The sequence below is a fragment of the Cyprinus carpio genome, chromosome A21 (assembly GCF_018340385.1).
Source record: "Cyprinus carpio isolate SPL01 chromosome A21, ASM1834038v1, whole genome shotgun sequence".
Lineage (NCBI taxonomy): Eukaryota > Metazoa > Chordata > Actinopteri > Cypriniformes > Cyprinidae > Cyprinus > Cyprinus carpio.
The window spans coordinates 8,750,054-8,763,219 of record NC_056592.1 but is presented as its reverse complement, the minus strand read 5'-3'; the positions used below and the strand labels follow the sequence as shown (position 1 = coordinate 8,763,219).

At 37.3% G+C, this 13,166-nt stretch overlaps 1 long non-coding RNA gene across 1 annotated transcript; it reads left to right on the top strand.

Moving 5' to 3' along the window:
* Nucleotides 1-3,858: 3,858 nt before the first annotated feature.
* LOC122134786 lies at nucleotides 3,859-11,990 on the top strand. Its single transcript, XR_006153081.1, has 3 exons — nucleotides 3,859-4,107; nucleotides 4,775-4,867; nucleotides 11,206-11,990. It is a non-coding gene; the product is annotated as an uncharacterized LOC122134786 (long non-coding RNA).
* The last annotated feature ends 1,176 nt before the right edge of the window (nucleotides 11,991-13,166 follow it).

The following is a 13,166-nucleotide window of genomic DNA, read 5'->3' as shown; positions in this document are numbered from 1 at the left end:
ACAGATGAACCACTGCTATCAAAAAGGGATGTTGTGCACCTTTGGTCAGCACTCTTTCTCTCTTACACACAAATGTAATCTATCTCTTGTTCTTGCCAGGCTAATTATGTTCCCGTAGCTCTGAACACAAACTGCTTTAGCCAAAACCAACTTACTAACCACAATTCTTTGCAGTTTACAGACAGATTGCCAGTCAGAGTTTGTTTGGGTCTATATTTGTTTGTGAGTAAACATTTTGTTCTCTAGATATGAAGTTCATTCATTAAGATCACAAAAGGGCTCAAATATGACATTAAAGTACTCACACTGAGGGTACTCGTACTGATACAGTTTCGAAGATATGAAATATATTGAGTTTGGGATTGAAAGGAGCTAAATTCAGACCACGCTATCACAAAAGGGCTCAAATATGACATTAAAGTACTCACACTGAGGGTACTCATACTGATACAGTTTTGAACATATGAAATATATTGAGTTTGGGATTGAAAGGAGCTAAATTCAGACCACGCTACTGCCAGACTCTGTCCTGTGTTTTGTGTGTTCCTCCTCCCTGATTGTTTGAGTTATTAGTTAATTTGATCCCATGTGTTTCCATTGATCCCAGGTGTTCCTCGTCTTCCGCTCATCAAGTCATGTGTTTAAATAGTGTTCCCAACCCAAGTTTCTTTGTCTGCTGTAAAATGTCATCCCTGATGTTCCAGTGTTTGTTGTCTCCTTGTTTCCTGAATAAAACTCCTTTGAATTATTCTCCAGCGTCTCCTCGTCCCTTCCAGTCTGAGTGACCGAACAGCAGACCGAACAGTAAGCGGCATTCCCTCTCCCCGCGTTTATTTTCTGTTTTTTAGTAGTGTTTTGGTTTAGTTTTTCTGTGCTTTCCTTCACGTCCCCTAATGGAGGAACGAGCCCTGTTTATCGCCATGGCTCAGGCGAGCCCCAACTTGGTTAGTTATGTGAAGGCATTCGTCCCGCTCGCCCATGCCAGCTCCCTCAAGGGAGAAACACTTGTGACACTGTTCGGGATCGGGATAACATACCATCATCCCATGGAGCTCCCAGACACAACCAACCTTGACTGGAAGGAGGCAGTCATCCGGTGTGTGGAGAGCCTCCGGTCCCGATCTGGAACCCCTTAGCCGGCGGTTCCCGAGCCCGGCCAGCCGAACATTCATGTGGCAAGCCCGCCAGTTAATATGGCAAGCCCATTGAACATTAATATGGCAAGCCCGCCAAATGGTGCTCCAGCCCCAGAGCTCGCTCCAGGGAAAGCCCGCCAAATGGTGCTCCAGCCCCAGAGCTCGCTCCAGCCCCAGAGCTCGCTCCAGTGTCGGCTCCAGCCCCACAAAAGTGCATATCTGATCCCCAGTTAAGCCCAGGAGGGGTTCCTGATTCCCCGTTTAGCCCATGGAGGGCTCCTGTTCCCGAGTCAAGCCCAGGGAGGGCTCTTGTACCCCCGTTAAGCCCACGGAGGGCTCCAAGCCCCGATTTTAGACCTGTAAGTTTCCCCAATTATTTTTTTTGGGGGGGGGGGCAGTAAGCATCAAGCCATAGAGGCTGAGGCAGTGGCTGGGGCTGCGGCCTCGGAGGCTGCTCCGCCATGGCCCCTCCGGGTCTCCAGCTCAGCCATGGGCCCCCTGGGTCTCCAGCTACGCCATGGCGTCCTGTGCAGGTGCCGCTCTGGTGGCCCACTGTCCCGGGTGTGTCCTAGGTGTCTCCAGAGTGCCCTCCCCCTCCCCTTGTGATGTTATGTGGCATGAGGTCACGCCTTCCAGAGGGGGGCGTCATGTCAGACTCTGTCCCGTGTTTTGTGTGTTCCTGCTCCCTAATTGTTTGAGTTATTAGTTAATTTGATCCCATGTGTTTCCATTGATCCAAAGTGTTCCTCATCTTCCCCCTCATCAAGTCATGTGTTCAAATAGTGTTCCCACCCCAAGTTTCTTTGTCTGCTGTTAAATGTCATCACCAATGTTCCAGTGTTTGTCTCCTTGTTTCCTGAATGAAACTCCTTTGAAGTATTTTCGAGGTTTTCTTCGTCCTTTGATGTATTATTGAGCGTGTCAGGGTTTTCTTGTCCCTTCCTGCCTGATCTTTTTTTTTTTTTATCACGCCTTCCAGAGGGGGGCGTCATGTCAGACTCTGTCCCGTGCGTGAAAGCCAGAGGGAGAGGTAGTGAAGAGGAGACAACATGGAACTGTGAAAGGAGTGTTAAAATAGTGTTGCCATGGAAACATATTCAACATTTGATTTTTTTTTTTTTTTTTTTTTTTAAACTTGCTCTGTGCAGTTTAATTGCTCAAGTATTTCTACACTTCATGTGCAATTAAAAATATATATGAAATTCATTGCATAGTGACTGCGGCCGTGTGGCATCTGCAAACAAATTACACTGAACTTTTGCCTTGACTGACCTCACTTTTCTTGCCTTTTTTCTATTCTGGTTAACCACATAAAATTTAGTGCATGTACTAATATCACAGATCACATGAATTCCTAGCGGTAATAACCAATGATGTAGTGTAGTTCATTGTATATAAAATGAACAACTAGATTATTTGATCTTATTCTTATCTTGTTTCATTTTAATTTTATCTTAAAATACAATCTAGGTGGGTTTTCTTTTATTAAAGAAGGTTTATCATTTATTTCCTGTTAATAATTAATGTTGGAGTGATCATGAGTTGCTGCATGTAACAATACTTTAGTGTTTTAATTTTCTTTTATATACTAATATTATTTAATTTTTCTTTGAAGAATAGATTTTAATATTGGCTATTATTGGCTGGAAATAATCTAAACAAACTTATATGTCAGCTCCCATAGGGTTACATGTGCTATGTACAATACAGCAGATCAGCTTTTATTAAGCCACTGATTTGACGTGTACATAATTTTACACCTTTTTAAAGTACTATTTATATCTTGAGGTAAAACGTTTAATGAGGGTAAACTATACGTGTCTCAGTGTTTTTTGGGTCCACTGACGAGGTCTGCGGTTTTTAATTCTCACACAAACCTGCAGCTTCTGCACAATGTAAACACAATTTTCACTCATGTAGGGCTCAGAATGAATTACAATCCGTTTCTCTAAGCAAATAATCTTTTTCTGAATGGCCACACGCTGCTGAGAGAAGGAGCTGTGGGAATACGCAAACAGATGGGATTCTTAAGTCAGTTTTTTTTTTATCATCATTAAAATGGATTTTTAAAGAAAAGCCAGACAGCTCTGGTTTTGTCATGTTCTTTTGAAGTTACTCTTCACTCCGGGCTCTGTTGTGAAACCTGAAAGTTTTTTCCCTGCTTGGCTGTGAAACCTATCAAAATATCTAGATGGCCAGCTCAACTTCAACTCAGCGATTCAGCATAATGACAGTTGCTATATTTTAAAATCCGCTTCCCCGTTCAATCACTGTGGGCCGTTTGGTCAGTATTTATTTTATAGTAGTATATATACACAAGCTCATTGGCAGTCAAAATATATGAAATAATCAAGATTTTTAAAAGCCTTCAGAAATCATTTTAATATCCTGATTTGATGCTCAATAAACATTTCTTAATACAGTAATTATCAATGTTGAAAGCAATTATGCTGCTTAATAAATTGGGGAAACCACTATATACTACCATTCAAAAGTTTGGAGTAAGTATAATACTTTTATTAAGCATTAAGAGTGCATTAAATTGAAGATTTTTTTTTTTTTAATAAGATTTTCTTTTTTAAACACTGACATCTGCTGAAACGTTACTTTATTTATTTATATATTTATTTATTTTTGAGGAGCAGCTTGTAAAACCCTCTCCAACAGCCTTAGATACCGTTAGATCACAGCTGGCCAATATCACACTTCTCGTATTGTTTGAGAGAGGTGAATTGACCCTGGTGAGAACTTATAATCAAAACAGAACACTGGTAATTCATGTTGGTGAAGATGTGGCTTTGAACGCACTGGTGATTGTTGCATTGACGTGTGGTTGTTATTAATCATCCTCTTTTTCAGTGCAGTTGTAGTCAATTTTATTTGAAATTAGCTTTTTTTTTTTTTTAGGATCTGTGAGGGAGGACCCGAATGCAGATGAACAATGACAGGGTTTATTAACAAAACAGACAAGGTACAAGAGACACACACACAACAGTGAGCAATGACAGGGTTTATTAACAAAACAGACAAGGTACAAGAGACACACACACAACAGCTGAAACAAGTCATTAATCCCACTTCCGTGGACTGGGACGGGAACACGACTCACAGCACACAGGACAGACTGAAACAAGTCAAGCCAAAAATCAGGAGCAAGCCTTCCAGAGTATGCATGGAACTAGCAAAACGCGCTTGACTAAAGCACGAACTAACTGCATGTAGCACTAACACATAACAAACCAAGCTGCACTTTCCCACTCAAAAAATTCCTGGGCCGGTTCCCAATCCTGGCCCCAAACCGGCCCTGAAATCTTGCTGAACTGGTCAGTTTGAAAATTTTTTTATAAGCAGTCAGAGTTTAGGTAATAAACAGTATTAAAGTGGCCCTATTATCAATTTCCAATATTGCCTTTCATGCAGTGTGTTATGTAGCTGTAGTTATACAATCTGCAAAGTTGTAAAGCTGAGAGTGCACAATAAATAAGGTTATTGTTTTCCCAAAATAAAGAATCGGATTAACAAAACAGACAAGGTACAAGAGACACACACACAACAGCTGAAACAAGTCATTAATCCCACTTCCGTGATGGCTACACGCGCATTTGTTTTTAACAAAACAGCACTGCTTCTCTAATAAGGAGTTCAATGCGGGATTCACAAAACGCTTTGCTGTTGAAAGATGGATCAGTATCCTGGTTATTTGGACAAGCTGCTACACTGAATCACAACCTGTAAAATTGATAAAATAGATGTATATTTTCTATAGAGCGTTCAAAATACAGAACTATTGAAATAGGCGTATCGTTTCTGAAACACGCTGTACACCGTAGACCAATCACAACAGATTAGGCCATCTGACCAATCAGAGGAGCAGGCTCATGGAAAGCAGGGGTTTAGAGAGACTGAATCTTTGAACTGCTTCGAACGAATAGTTTGAGAATCGCTGGAAAATGAGGTGGTATTAAATGCATATTTTGAGAAAACAAAAGCGTTTTTTGAACTTGTATGCATATGATCCTATTGTAGGAGCCTCCCAAAACAATATTAGAACCGTAAAAATGGCATAATAAGGGCACTTCAACAACAACAATTAAGTAAGTCAGCAGTGGTCGGCAGAACGGATCAACGCTCTCCTTCTGCAAGAGATAACAAGCGATTCCGGTCACATGTTGGTTCTGCTCCATGCCAGTGGAAATGTGAGCCGGTTCTGAATGAGTGGCACTCTTGGCTAAGCACTGGCTCCAGCTCCAGCACCAACCCCAGTGGAAAAGCGGTATGACAGAGCTGTAAAGGCAGAACCCTGACATTTTTATGATGCTTGGAATGATCTCGTAATACTAAATGCATACACATACAGCCTCAAGCCTGAGAACATATTGAAAATTTGGGCAGTTTTATTCTTATAAACATTTAAATAAATAATTTAAAATGAAGAAACATTTAAGATTCTGCCATTTCTAGGTCACTTATAAAATTTGTGACATTGATTGTTAAATGCCTTTGTACAGACTTTCAGATATTCTTGCTTCCATTAAAGGACAAGAAGCTCTCTGGATCATATCATGCTGGATCACATGATCATCAGATTGTACTTAATAAGCAAACAATGCTTATTTTTTTTAAATAAAAGATCTTTTGACAGTCCATCTTTTAAAGGGGTGAGGGCAGTTACCAAAACCCCTAAGACTTCCTTAGTAGTGTGCTGCAACAGTCTGTAGCATTTAATTGACCTTATTAAATACCAAAATGTATTTATTTTTTTGCACAAGAATACTCTGCTGAACAAAGACAAACTGCTCAATTCATTCAGAGATTTCTGAGTGAGAGTGGGGTGTTTTAAAAAGGTCAGAAACTTTACTGAAGTTGTAGCAGTTAACTCATGTACTCGCAGAATAGCTTTCAGAGCAGTGACTGACCTTTATCCTTCAGCAGACACAAGCTTTTGGTGTACCAAAATGTATTTTAAGGAGGTTACGCCTACTAAAATAGCAAAAAGTGATTGTGTAACGTTACTGTATCGCTGTAAGATAAGGACACTTTGCATCGTGCCACTTGCTCTCCAAAATGTATTGTGCCTCATCCCATGGCTGCAATTCTGAGATGTTCCTGCATTCGATGGCTGTCAGTACAGTCTCTAATTACACACTGCATGAGTCTTCAGAGCGATGCCTGCCAGCAATACTTTTTCGATCAGCTCAAAAATATGCTTTTCATACATCGAACAGATTGGTTCCTTGAGACAAAGCTGTCATTTGCTTGTAAATGACAACTATTGGATTTGCATGACTGTTGCTGCTTGGAATACAGCTCAAACCTATTTTTCCCTGCAGTAGCATTGAAAAGGCGGTTATCAACAATTAACTTGTGAGATCATGTCAGAACATCTCAGATCTACAACTCCTGTGAGTTCTTAGCTAGCACATAAATTGTCACCCTCAATTTATTGCACTGACCCAGAATGCGGACATGTATATGTGTGATTCACTTCTATTCTATGTATTCTATTCAAAAGGAGGTTTGAAGCCCATATACTGCTGCTTTTCAGGTCAATTTAGTCCGTCATTAATAGTTCAGGAGGCTTAATCAAGCCTGGCTTACTTTTTGACCTACAGAGTGCTTTGCAAGGGGGGTCAGATTACACTGAAAATGTCTTATCACATACTATGTGACACGTTAGTTCCTTTTGCCCACTCATGGCCTGGCTTCCATGCCCAAGGTCGATGGAAAAAGCTTGTGTTGTCATTTTATCTCCACTTGAATTCCCTCTGTCTCAAATCTGCATCATTTGATCTGGGCTGTATAGATCCACTCTATCTCTATCTCCCTTTGTCTCAGCATGCTCCCTCTGTAAGATCCAACATCTGATCTCTCTCCTCTCTTCTCTTTATCTCTCCCTGTTCTAAACTTTCTCCATTGCTTATCGCTGTCTTTTTGTCTGTAATATTCTTTTTAGGATCATTTCTTACTTTGTTTCTTCCTGTCTGCTTCCTGATTGACTCAGTATATCTTCAGAAGTCTAATAAGATGAAATATAGTTACAATACATTTGCAGTGATCTTGCTGGTGATATAAAAAATTAACAAATCATTCTTTTGCAAACTGGTCTGGACTGCCATCAGTGGATTGGTACTGTGGGGGTCCTGCAACTGTGTTTGATCTCAAATTGGCTAATGGTAAATGGATTAAAAGAGTGTTGAAGGGACAGTTGACCCATAAATTTAAATTCTGTCATCATTTACTGTCGTTCCAAGCCCACAAGACTCTGGTTAATCTTCAAAGCCCAAATTATTATGTTTTTAATGAAACCTGAGAGGTTTCTGCCCTTCCATTGAATGGCCAGGTAACCAAAACTTCTGAAGGTTATAAAGGTGTCGTAAAATGAATACATATGATCCGAGCATTTTTTTAAAGCCATGTGAAGAAATACAATCACTTAATAAGATGAACAGATTTAATTTAGGCTTTTAATTGCTTATAAACACACAATGCTTTCAAAACCTTTTAGGATCCTTTAAGTTTTGTTTATACCTGGATTTGCAATGGTGGCACAGAAAACATCAAGATTCAATAAAAATATCTTAATTTGTGTTTTGAAGATTAACCTTTGAGCCCCTGCAGATTAAGACTAATAAGATTAAGTAAATGATGACAGAATTTCCATTTTTTTTCTGAGTGAAGTATACCTTCAATGTATAATAATAATAATAACAATAATAAAGAGAAATGCATCATCATTAAAAAAAAACTTAATGACCTTTAAAGCCATTTTAGAGAATGCAATCAAAAGCATTATATGCGTATGTGTATTTTTATAATTTTTATTATCAGTTTTTATTTTTTAAATCATCAAATGCCCAAAGGAAAAAAAAAATTGAGAGCAATCATTCACATATAGTTGGATAGATAGATAAGAGAGAATAAATTGTCGATTTGACTTGATGGCTTCCTTTGGGTCTAAAGGGTCACTAGTGTTCTGTCTTGAGATAACATTTAGCCGCCACTAAGGACTGAGGTTATGTCTCTGAATGAGATAGCTGCCAAGCAACTAGCAGGAAATTCGAGAAGGTGACAGTGTCTGCTCTCATGGGGCTCTGGCTAAAATTAAGGGCTGACACACAGCCTCTCCACTCAGCCTGTGGATAAGAACGTGTACAGGGAATTTTGAAGGTCCAATGGCCTTGTTATAATTGATGGCTAATAACAGATGACGGTACGCCTTCAGCACGATTTTGGTTCCACCTGTCCCTTTGGGGCAAGGCTAATGTAGTCAACAGAGTTGGGCCGTAATCCTGTGTAATGGGCTTTCTTGAATGGCGAGATGTCAAGGGTGTTGGCTAATATTGTTAATGGGACAATCAGTTAGCCTCTCATCCTTAGGCTAGGTTATTAAACTCTTGGGTGCTGTCCTCTTAGCCTATGCCTTCACCTCTTAAGGGCTCTTAAAGGCTTTCATGGCCGTCTGTCTGTCACATTACAACTCAATGATATCAGCCTTCCCCTTATTTAGGTGTGTGAAAGAAAAGTGAGAGAGTAAGAGAGAGAAATGGCCCACTATGGGGACATTCATCTTGAGAAGGGCCCCTGTGACAGTAATTGGACTGCAGGATTTTGAGTGTACATCATTTCTGTGGCGATGGAGGAGCATGTAGCATGTAAGCGTTAGTTGGCATTCTATCATCTCCCAGCCATTAAGGAACATGCCTGCCTCATGTACATCAATTTTGTAGCTACTGAGAAAATGTGGACAGCTGACAGAATGGTTTTTAAGCCATAAGCCATTGAGAAAAAACTGTGCTGTCTGACCTTGAAAATCATACGACAGATTTGATTGGAATGCATGGGGAATTTAAGAATGGGTTTACTTTCGGTTCAGAGCGTGAATGACAGGAAGAGGAGTTTACTGAGTTGCACTTCTGAGCGCATTCGGCACAGTCACACAACAGAGTAATTTCAATAGTCATAATTAGTCATATTTAATGTTTGGACCATTTGTGTTGGACTATAAGTATATATAAAAATTTTGTTTTTTACTAAAAAAAAAAAGAAACAAAAAGAATTGACAATAAGATGGTTTCCACCTTGAAATGCATGTTAACTCTCTTATGCTCACCAAGAATATTGTGAAATATTATTACAATCTTACATACTAATAAGTAATTTACAGATATGATGGCAAAACTGAATTTTCAACAGCCATTATTCCAGTCTTCAGTGTCACATTATCCTTCAAAAATAAATTTAATAAGCTGAAAATGCAGTGGAAAATATTGTGTGATCCATTTCAATTCATCATATCAATTTTCATATATATCAAAATTTTTCTTTGTCAAACAAATATATTTCTGACACTAGCTATTTCCATAAATATGTTGGATATTGAGATTATTGTATGCATATGTTATTCTGCATACAACAAAATGTTATTTATTTGCTTTATTTGTATTATTTCCAAACCATAATATTCTTATATTCCTTTGGTGAACCAGCAGTGTACTACTGGATGACTCCACAAAATAACATACTAAATATATTCCACCTTTTATCTTGCAATAGCCTAACTAAATGATTTAAGAATGGTTCAAGTTCTTTTATTAAATCAAATTGCTTTACTCCCTTCTTTTTTATGTATTAATAGTAGTAATAACAGTGGTAATGCTCAAAATTAGACTACATTGTCGTCTACACATGCTGTTGAACTGTCGACCCGGCGCTGTGTCCTGTAATAGGTCATGGGCCTTTCTCAGGTATCGCACAGAGAAAATCAAATCTGTAATAACAAACTTGACCTTTTGCTGGCAAAATGTATCATTGTTTTCCTTCACCAGAGAATTCATTTGGCTTATGTCTCGCTGTGGACTATAATTCCCATATAGCCAGACCACTGTAGGTTACCATCATGTTCCCTTAATCAAATACAACCCCTGTGAGTGTATCAAGAGACTCCATATAGTATCTTGAGGAAATGATTTTGCCATAATTTGTCCTGTCTACCCTCCAGACATTGCCAGTTGCCCACCAGCCTCAGTTGTGTCCCAGTACATCTTTGTACAACCCTTTTTTCCTTCCATCTTAAACTTTACTGATGTGCAGTTGGAGCTTGAAATCTCAGAAATGTAATCTAGACCTTCAAAAGACAGTGCTTATGTGCCTTTAATTTTAATGCAATAATTATTTTTAATAATAATAATGATGATGATGATGATGATGATGATGTGGTGGTTGTTGTTTATTTATTTTATTTATATAATTAATAGATTTTTTGGTAATTTGTTAGTAATTTGTTGTTGTTTTGATTAATCAGTTTATTTATTTTTGTCAAATAGTACATTTATGTATATTTAATGTATTATGTATTAATTAATATCTGTAATTATAATTATATTTTAATAATTATTTATATTTGTATTAGTATTTTAATTCAAGTGGTGTTTGTCATAATTTGACATTTTATATTTATTATATATGTATTTATTTATATATAGTCATCATGACACAAATCTGTTATAGTATCCTTGGATATAAAGGAAAATATTTAACATCTGGTGTGTCCTAGGGCCTTAGGTTTAGATTTTGTTTGTACATTTTCTGTTTTCACTTTAATTTTAGTTAAAGTATCGGTAATTGTATTTATTTATTACTTTTTTTTATCTGTATAGTTTTACTTTATTTAGTTTTAGTCATTAAAGTTAAACTAAATGAAAATTTGAATTGCTGCTTTGGCAAGTAGCTGAAATAAAATAGGTTTTTAATATTGATTTCAGTTAATGTTTATTTTATTTAAAGTAACTGAATTATTTATTTATTTATTTTTTAATGGTTTTATTAATGTATAATAACCCATATCTCAATGTCTTGATTTCATCAGCCAGTTATTTTGAAAAGCTAATAAAGAGTTTACTTTTAAATGCTTGAGTACAATTAAAGAGTTTAAATGCTTTAACTTTTAATTAAGTCAAATTATGACCTCATATTCATACTTTAACTTAAGTACAATTAGGTGGTAGATCTTACACCCCTGGGAGTGGTGGACGTCCATGACACTGAATATGAATGTGTTTTTTCCTTTCAGGGTTTTTACTGATGAGCGCTGCTGGAGGCGCACTAATGATCTCGCCGGGTGTCTTCACAGCTCCAGGTTGAGACACATTAATGTAGATGGGCGACTGTGGATATATGCCGGCCCGGAAATGTTTCTGTGATTCATATGAGGAGCAATCATAGATCATTTCAGGTGTTCCGGAGCTGGCTGGCAATCTGATAATGAACACATGGAGGGGCGTCAGGACAGAAGGATGCAAATGATGCCGGCATCAGTAGGGGCTTTCACGCTCGGGATTAAACATGGCTTTTAACGCGTTCATCATAGATGCAACATATTTGAAGACCCAACGATAGCAATATGGCATTCAATGGGGAATCGTTGAATATTGGCTACCAACCAAGATTTAACATTGTGGTGTTAGTTACACAGGGTTACGGAGTAGCACTTTAAAATTACAGTAACATTATAGTAATGGATCACCAGGACCAGGAGCGGTTCACATCCCACTCACTGGCCTCACATGCATTTTCTCTTTTCTCTTTTCTCATGGCACACTTCATAAATCAAGAAAAGTGGTTCTCACACTTTTTCCAGGTGGCATACAACTGCTATCTATGGACCACCTAACAACCCCAACTACCTAAATGACAAATTATGTGCAAATGCTTAGGTTATACTCATTATTTTGAAATGGCCTCACTATTACCAATCTGTAATTTTGGATAATGACTAACTGACAGACAGATAAATAAGATTGCTAATTTTAGCTATGAACCTAGATGAGCAAAATGTATTTTAACACAATTATTGTTATGAGTTAATTTATTGATTAATTTAATATTGGTGCTATTTGTCAAATAATACATTTATATGTATATTTAATAAATGTATGTATTAATAAATGTATAATTGTATTATGAATAAATATTAAAATAAGAATGATAATACTAATAATAATATTTGAATATTTGAATAATAATACCATTTTTATCATTGATGATGATGATGCTAATAATATATGGAATATATAAAAATAATAACTATTTCAATACTTATACCTATACAAACTGTTATGATATTTCATCAGTTTTTTCATCCTTTTTAAATCAAATAATGCATTTATGTATATTTAATATATTTATGTATTAAGAAATATATAATTATAAATATTTTAATAATAATAAAATCATCATCATAATGATTTATATCTTTACAAAATGGAAATATTGACATATTTGTTATTTTATATACCTTTAACGTTTAGTTAATTAATTGCTATAAGTTGCATTTTATCATAATAATACACATTTATTGTTTTTAAATTATTTAAACATTTTTTAATAGATTTGAGAAAATATTACATTCAATTTTATAAGTTGCATTTTGTCATGATTTTACATTTGATATTTTTTACAGATTTCAAATGGTTTAAATAACGTTGAGGAAATATGTATTTATTTATTATTTACTTATTTATTTTTATTCTACTCAACCATTTTTAGACTTGACCACAGTTTGAGTACCAGTAATCTATATTCTGTCACTTCCTTTTTCATGGCAGTAGGTGAGGGTTTACTGCACTTTCATTTCAGATAGACTCCCTCACTTTACCATTACATCCCACATGATCTCCATTTAAGGGGAATGCAGGCCGAACACAACTGAAAGCTTCTTTTCCTCAGTGAAGATGAGTCAGACTCAGCTGGTACCAGCCGTGCCCAGGGCTGCCTCAACAAAGCTCCAAATCCTCCTGCTGTGGCTCACATTCACTTTTTCTTCTTCCCTCCCAACCCCGCTCTCCCCTCCTCTCTTTTTTGGCGAGAGCTTTTTAACCTCCACGGTCTTGGCCCACTGCAGTAGGAGTGGGCTGAAATAGAGACTGGCTGCAAGATTTAAGGCACGTTCACCTCTATTCACCACCATTTCTTGGAAGAGTGCATCTTTTCCAGCCTGAAGGATGATGGGGGCTGTTTCTAGCTTTCATTTTC